We start from the raw sequence: 8,500 nt of genomic DNA on the forward strand, positions 1-8,500 counted from the left end.
TTTTGGAGTGGCCAAGTCAGTGCCCAGACCTCAACCCAATAGAGATGCTATGGAATGACTTGAAGAAAGCCATACACATGAGACGTCCAAAGAATATGACCGAGCTAAAGCAGTTCTGCCAGGAAGAATGGGCTAAAATTCCTCCTTGTCACGTTTCGTGACGCAACGGAGATAAAGTAGGATGCAAGCGCAGGTTGAACAACAGTTTTATTTAAAGAGAGACAGGCAGACAAATCCAAAACATGATCCAAAAACGTAATCTAGTAACATGTAAGGTTCAGGCGATCGGCAAACAGGCATAAACGAGGCAAGGCAGGAATCGGAGTCGTGGTCTCGGGATTCAGGGTCGATATACCAAACATGGAACATAAACAACAGCGAGGGACTGGTAGCGGAGAAACCAGCGTGAACTTAACAAACGAAACTACACATGACATGAACTATGAACTAAGACTAAGACTAAGACTATGAAACGAAACATGAAACTATGGACTGTGACTGTGGTTATCTATCGTAAGGACTCTAAACTAATCGACTATCTAACTCATTCAACATTCCGCGTTGTGTGCTGGGAGGCGCGCGGTATATATGCGGAGATAATCAGCCTCGTAATGGCTGACGGCTGAGGATGATTCAGACACACATGAGACTACAACCAATGACAGAATGGGGAGGAGACATGACAGAAACATAAACAAATGCACGTGTCGGAATGTCACGATTGTCCACAAGGGAAAAGCAGGTGCTCCCGCACCTGCCTGTGCACGCACGCTTACATGCTCCACAGCGCGCTGCTTAAAGGGGAACTCGTCGCATAACCCCCCCCTCCCCCCCCCAGGGGACTTCTCCCGGAGTGCCATGAAACATCCATCTCCATTGGCGGCCCTGGCCCCCTTGGCAGAATGTCCCAAGCAGAGCCTGGAGACCGCACGGCGTTCTTGGCGAAACAACAAGGCAGAGCGACGTACATGGCAGAGCAGGGAAGCAGAGCAATGACCACAGCCGGGCAGGCAGGCTGAGCAAAGTCCTCGGTGGAGCATGAAGGCAGAGCGACGTCCTCGGCGGGGCAGGCAGGCTGAGCGATGTCCTCGGCGGAGCATGAAGGCAGAGCGATGACCACAGCTGGGCAGGGAAACAAGGTGACGTTCTCGTCGGAGCATGAAGGCGGAGCGACGTCCCCGGCTGAACAGGTAGGCAGAGCAACAACCACCGCCGGGCAGACAGGCTGAGCGAAGTCCTCGGCGGAGCATGAAGGCAGAGCGTGGGTCTCCGTGAGGCCCGGGAGAGGAGCGTGGGTCTCCGTGAGGCCCGGGAGAGGAGCGTGGGTCTCCGTGAGGCCCGGGAGAGGAGCGTGGGTCTCCGTGCGGCCCGGGAGAGGAGCGTGGGTCTCCGTGCGGCCCGGGAGAGGAGTGTGGGTCTCCTCGAAGCAGGAGGGGGGAACAAGGTTCGCCATGGAGCAGGAAGGCTGAGCGACGTCCACAGCTGAACAGGAAGAGTGAGCGACGACCTCAGCTGAACAGGAGGACTGAGCGACGTCCACAGCTGAACAGGAAGACTGAGCGACGACCTCAGCTGAACAGGAGGACTGAGCGACGTCCACAGCTGAACAGGGAGGCTGAGCGACGACCTCAGCTGAACAGGGAGGTTGAGCGACGACCTCAGCTGAACAGGGAGGCTGAGCGACATCCACAGTTGACCAGGGAGGCTGAGCGACATCCACAGTTGACCAGGGAGGCTGAGCGACATCCACAGCTGACCAGGGAGGCTGAGGCTCTGAGGTCACCAGGTGAACCTTGGGCATGGGCAGAGCTTGGGTGGCCGTGTCGGCAGACTCGTGCGTGAGCAGAACTTGGCTGTGCGTGTCGGCGGACTCGGGTGTGAGCAGAAATTGGCTGTGCGTGTCAGTGGACTCGGGCGTGAGCAGAACTTGGCTGTGCAGGTCGGCAGACTCGTGCTTTGGCAGAACTGGGGCAACCGGGTCGGCAGACTCGGGCGTGGGCTGAACTGGGGCGACCAGGTCGGCAGACTCGGGCGTGGGCTGAACTGGGGCGACCGGGTCGGCAGACTCAGGCGTGGGCTGAACTGGGGCGACCGGGCCGGCAGACTCGGGCATGGGCTGAACTTGGGCGACCGGGTCGGTAGACTTGGGCGTGACATCAGGAACTTGAGACTTGACTTGGACTTCCGAGACTGGAGACTTGACTTGGACCTCAGGGACTTGAGATTGGAGTTGGATTTCAGAAGCTTGAGACTTGACTTGGACTTCAGAAGCTTGAGACTTGACTTGGACTTCAGAAGCTTGAGACTCGACTTGGACTTCAGAAGCTTGAGACTTGACTTGGACTTGGACCTCAGGGACTTGGTTGTCCGTGTTAACATCAACTTGTTGGCTCATCCGCTCATAATGCATGTGGAATGGAAGATCAGCACTATTCGCCACATTAACTCCCTTCAACAGCTCATCCAAGTTGTAGCTCTGCCCTGGTTCTCCAAACTCCCTCAGAAACAAGTCCGAAAACTGCCTACTGTCCTCCTGTACCCGGGGTCTCATGGCTGCTACTCGCTGTGCCCACTTGCAAGCTGGGCCAAAAAATCGGGACATCATGAACTTAATCCATTGTCTCTCCCTTGGCTTCGGGTCAAACAGGCTTGAGAAGTAACTCTGGCAGTCTGTCAAAAAATAGTCCGGATAACCAAAGAAGCCATCATACCGATCGGGAAGGTCCATGAAAGTCCATTGCGAGAACTGCATAGAATCCAAGACGGGGATGATTGGCGTGGACCTCCGGGTTCTGCGTTCTCGTGCTGCATCCATGATCGGCGGAATGTTCTGTCACGTTTCGTGACGCAACGGAGATAAGGTAGGATGCAAGCACAGGTTGAACAACAGTTTTTTTTTAAAGAGGGACAGGCAGACAAATCCAAAACGTGATCCAAAAACGAAATCCAGTAACATGCAAAGTTCAGGCGATCGGCAAACAGGCATAAACGAGGCAAGGCAGGAATCGAAGTTGTGGTCTCGGGATACAGGATTGATATACCAAACATGGAACATAAACAACAGCGAGGGACTGGTAGCGGAGAAACCAGCGTGAACTTAACAAACGAAACTGAACATGACATGAACTATGAACTATGAACTAAGACTAAGACTAAGACTATGAAACGAAACATGAAACTATGGACTGTGACTGTGGTTCTCTATCGTAAGGACTCTAAAGTAATCGACTATCTAACTCATTCAACATTCCAATATGACAAATTTATGCAGAAAACCATGAAATTCCAAAGGATTCACATACTTTTTCTTGCCACTGTATAGCCTAAATTACCCTTGTCATGTAATGGAGGCGAGCACGAATGCAGATAAAGCAGTTTATCACACAGGCAAACAAATCCAAATCGATAGGCAGTAGCAGAATCAAAGATCATGCATTGTGCAAACAGACTGTAAGAGGCAAGGCAGAGACAAGAAAACAATACCACACAAACTGGGTCAAAAACCAAACTAGCAAACACTAGAAAACCACTTGGGCCCATCAGGTGTATTAGGACACAACTGTTTATATACTTCACAATGAATGTGAGTGCTGATAGTCCTTATATAATGTAAGTGTGGTGGTGCAGGTGATTGAGTCCAGGTGTGTAATCAGTAATCAGGAGAGTGTGAGAAGTTCTGGATGTTGTAGTTCACAGCGGTCATGTTTGTAGGCTGTGCTGAGTTCTGGGAAATGGAGTTCATAGATTGTGACGATGTGATAACCCTGATCAGCAATACACATTATATTTAAATTACAGATCTGTCAAAGCCAGGTGTAGCCCATTCTATAACCATTCATTTTACTAAAGATCTCTATTTCTTGTTAATATACAGTGAAGAGAAATATGTTAAATGTAAATTTTTCGTATACAAATCTGTAATAAACATCAAGAGACGCACAAGTTTCACTGAGTGTCTGTTATCTCTGTGTCACAGGCTTCAAAGGAGATTTTTACACATGCTGCACTGTCCACCAGAAAAAACAAACAGTTAAATGAACAAACAACCCAATATTGCAGTGAGATGTTTGATCATTTGATTCACTAAAATATTGAATTCCAAGAAGATTATTGAATAATGTAAACATTTTGGTAAACATTTCTGTGCTGAATTTTAATGAAATTTTAGGGGAAGCTGGGCTTTCTGTGTAGTCTTAAAGCAATTGCCGGTGGTGCTTGCATAATACAGCCACCATGTTTAATGTTATGTGCTGTTCCATTCATATTTCAAGCAGTGGCTTGTCTCTACTCATAGAATCTCTGGTTATGCATGTGCACTTTTTTGCTTTTAAGCATGAAGATAGCTGTACAGTGTGGCTAATGACCTTTTACCCAGATACAGACAGCCCACGCAGTTCGACAAAATGGTGTTGGTGGAGGAGTGGTCAGAGTGGGGACTGGGTTTCCCAGGCTTATACATGCTAATAGCACATGCTAGTAGCTTTATTCACAGCATATCAGAGAAAGACCACCAGTGTGCTGAGTTGCACATAAGCCAAGCAGTGAGAGCTTTAGTGTGAGTGTGTGTGTGTGTGTGTGTGTGTGTGTGTGTGTGTATGTTTGTGTGGTCACATGGTCACAGGACTTTTAATACTCACTCACTGTGATGTAACGTTCAGTGTATGCATTGCCTGTATCTCTGTTCTTATAGCTATTCTGGTTGTGACTTTTTTTGCTTGGGCATGTTTTATTCCGTACTTCTTCCTTCTTAATTACGTAGACATACAGAGCATGTATATTCTTATGTTAAGCTGAGAAAATCTATAACTCTAGAGGCGTATTGCTATAAATTGGTGGGTAGCAAGAATGGAATGGATTTAACCAACATAACGTCTTCTAAATAGGCAAAGTCTAATTAGTCTTTAAAAATAATACAGTCAAGTTTCTTGGTGTGTTTGTGATTTTCATATTCATGACTTTTTAACAAGTATATACATAGATTTATAGCTAAAATATGCTATATGTCTTAATTCCTATGTTTTTTTTTTGTTTTTTGTTTTTTTTCTTTAAGCCACATGGTCCTTTCTAATGGGGTGCACGGTGGCTTCGTGGTTAGCACGTTCGCCTCACACCTCCAGGGTCGGGGTTCGCGGGGCCCACAGCTCTGTGTGTGCGGAGTTTGCTTGTTCTCCCTGTGCTGAGGGTGTTTCCTCCGGGTACTCCGGTTTCCTCCCCCAGTCCAAAGACATGCATGGTAGGCTGATTGGTGTGTCTAAAGTGTCCGTAGTGTATGAATGGGTGTGTGAATGTGTGTGTGATTGTGTGCCCTGCGATGGACTGGCACCCTGTCCAGGGTGTACCCCGCCTTGTGCCCCATGCTCCCTGGGATAGGCTCCAGGTTCCCCGTGACCCTGAAAGGAGTAAGCGGTTGAAGATGGATGGATGGATGGATGGATGGATGGATGGATGGTCCTTTCTAATAAGGAAGAGGTCTTTCTATCATGATGCATCAGCATTATATCAAACTTTGTAAATCATACAAATTACAAACTAGTAGCCAAAATCAGATTAATAATAAATAAATAAGGAGCAACAATAATGTGTACTTTAATCCCCTATTCCTATTTAGTCATGTATTTATTACTTTAAAATATTGAAAATATTTAAAATAATAATAATAAAATATTTTATGCTCATATGTGTTTTGTGCCTTTCCAAATGATTAACATTGCAAATATGAATATTTATAACAAGACCGTAACATAAACAATAAAATCTGTAAAACATATGGCATATGAATATGAATATGCAAATACGCAAATAATCCCCGCTCCAATAAAAACTACACACATCTTTTCCACTTTTGACCACAGGGGGCGCACTTCCAAACAAACCTCAGTTACATGCATGCACATGCACTCGCACGCGCACACGTACGCACGCGCGCACACACACACGCGCACATCACTGTATGCATGACATGAACCAGAAATCTTTGTTCACTGCCATAAAGTGTAAAGAAGACCCAGTCCTATTACAACATCTCTTCAAAGAAACCATGTACATGTGTAAAAATGCTAGAGACGAAGAAGCACAAGAGACAATCCATGTGTTACAGATCCTGCCTGTGTGTGTATGCATTTATATTAAAAGCTCTTATAGTCTAAGTTCTCACTGAAGCTATATGTGTAAAGATGATCTAAACACTGAGTAAAGTTTAATGTTCTTAAGGCAGAGAGATTAATAAAGTTATCTAATTTACAATACATGTATTTATTCATATGATTTTACTAATTTGAGCCACTTGTCTTCATCATCCGTTAATGGAACAGACCAAGATTTACATATACAGTGGATATAAAAAGTCTACACACCCCTGTTAAAATAGGTTTTTGTGATGTAAATAAAAATTAAATCAAGTCAGTACTTTTTCCATCCTCAATGTGAAATTGCAACATATAAAAAATAAATAAATAAAAAGCAATCAGAAACATTTAAGGGAAAACGATGAAAAATAAAAAAGTTACAATAGCCTGGCATAAGCGTACACACCCTTTTATAATTGGGGATGTGGCTATGTTCAGAATGAACCAATCACATTCAATCTCATGTTCAAATGTAATTATCATACAGCTGTCATTACCATGAACAGGAGATCCCTCTTAACAGTTCTGATTACTCTCTGCATGTGACAACAATCTCTCATATTCTTCACATGTCTGAGCTATGGGGTAGGGAGGCTAGACGGATGCCCTTTTTCACACACACAAAAAAAAATCATCAAAGCTGGACTAGATCACGTCCAACTATGTGGCAAAATGTGTGTCTGATGAGAACATTCAGACCAGACCTGACAATTCCAAAAGGTATGTCTGGTGCAAAAAACAAAGCACATCACCAAAAGATCACCATACACAGAGTGAAGCGTGATGATGGCAGCATCATGCTTTAGGACTGCTTTTCTTCAGTCAGAACTGGGGCTTTTATCAAGGCAGAGGAAATAATGAATAGCTGCAAATACCAGTCGATTTAAGTGCAAAACTTTCAGGTATCTGGTAATAAACTGAAGATTAAATGAAATTTCCTCTTTCAGCAGGACAATGACCCAAAGCATACATCCAGATCAACAAAGTAATGACTTAATGAGAAGATCAAAGTTTTTGAATGATGTAGTCAGAACCCAGACCTGAATCCAACTAAAAATCTGTGGGGTGACCTGAAGCAGGCTGTGCACCAGAGATGCCTTTACAATTTGATGGATATAGAATGTTTTTGCAAGAAAGAGTGAGGAAATATACGTCAAGTAAGTGGAGACGTGTCACGCTGATAGACTCTTAGCCAAAAAGACTGAGTGGTGTAATAAAATCAAAAGGTGCTTCAACAATGTTTTAGTTTAGGGGTGTGCACACTTATGCAACTATCTTATTGTAAGTTTTTTATGGTTACTTTTTCCCCATAATATGTTTCTGATTGGTTTTTACTTAATTCTGAAACGTTGTAATTTCACAGTGAAGGAGGAAAAAGGTTCTGACATTATGATTTATCATGGTTTCATGTTTTTACATCACATAAACCTGCCATTTTAACAGGGGTGTGTAGACTTTTTATAGCCACTGTATATTGAAGGGGAAAATAAATAAATAAATTATAAGAATCACCTGCTGTTGTGCAGTGGATGAGTCCCATCAGCACTAAAAGTAGGGAGAGAAACAGAAGAAATGACAGATGAAGTATACAATAACGCTTGCGTGGCTTGCTGTTGTAAGAAAATAAGCCAACAACAGGGTGGTGTGATGTGGCTCAATGTGAAGTGGATTTACTTTTACCATTCCAAAGTTGATTATTTTCCAATAACAGTGTGTTTTATTCCTCTTATACCACAGCAACATGGCAACAGTTACAATGTTTATCTTAGTAATGAACATGCCATGCTTTTTTACCATTTATAGTCATGTTTAGTATTGTGTGACGGCCACAAGGGACAAACCACAAGTTATTTCTTGTTGTCACTAACATTATGGCAACTAATAGCAGTTGTTCCCCTTCAGCAGCATCTGTTTTTTCACAATTGTGGTTACAAAAATATACAGGCAATCACTGTTGTCATGTTACATTGAAACTTCAAAGGACAATCTATATTACGCTACATTTCTTTCTAGTGGAATAAAGGCTTTCCCATGATGGAAAACGTACTGAATATTACAAAGCACTGACACTCAAGACTCCATAAATGTTCCATAAACGATAAATAAATACTCCATCAATGTTAAATAATCGTCTCCTTACAGAAAACATCACCATATCAACCATTATGAAATTGTCTGTTAAATGACATGGTTATTAAGTCACTTCATAAAGACATGATAAAGTGTGACAACATTAATATAAACATGTGCTTTGTCTTGCAACCAGCACTCAACAGCATGGTGGTATAATATGAACTGTTAGCTGGTATCACACTCTATATGCTATATTAATCTCAAATAGATTTAGTCAAAGCAGCATCTGCTCTGATCTGATG

This window comes from Ictalurus furcatus, chromosome 7 (genome assembly GCF_023375685.1).
Source record: "Ictalurus furcatus strain D&B chromosome 7, Billie_1.0, whole genome shotgun sequence".
NCBI lineage: Eukaryota > Metazoa > Chordata > Actinopteri > Siluriformes > Ictaluridae > Ictalurus > Ictalurus furcatus.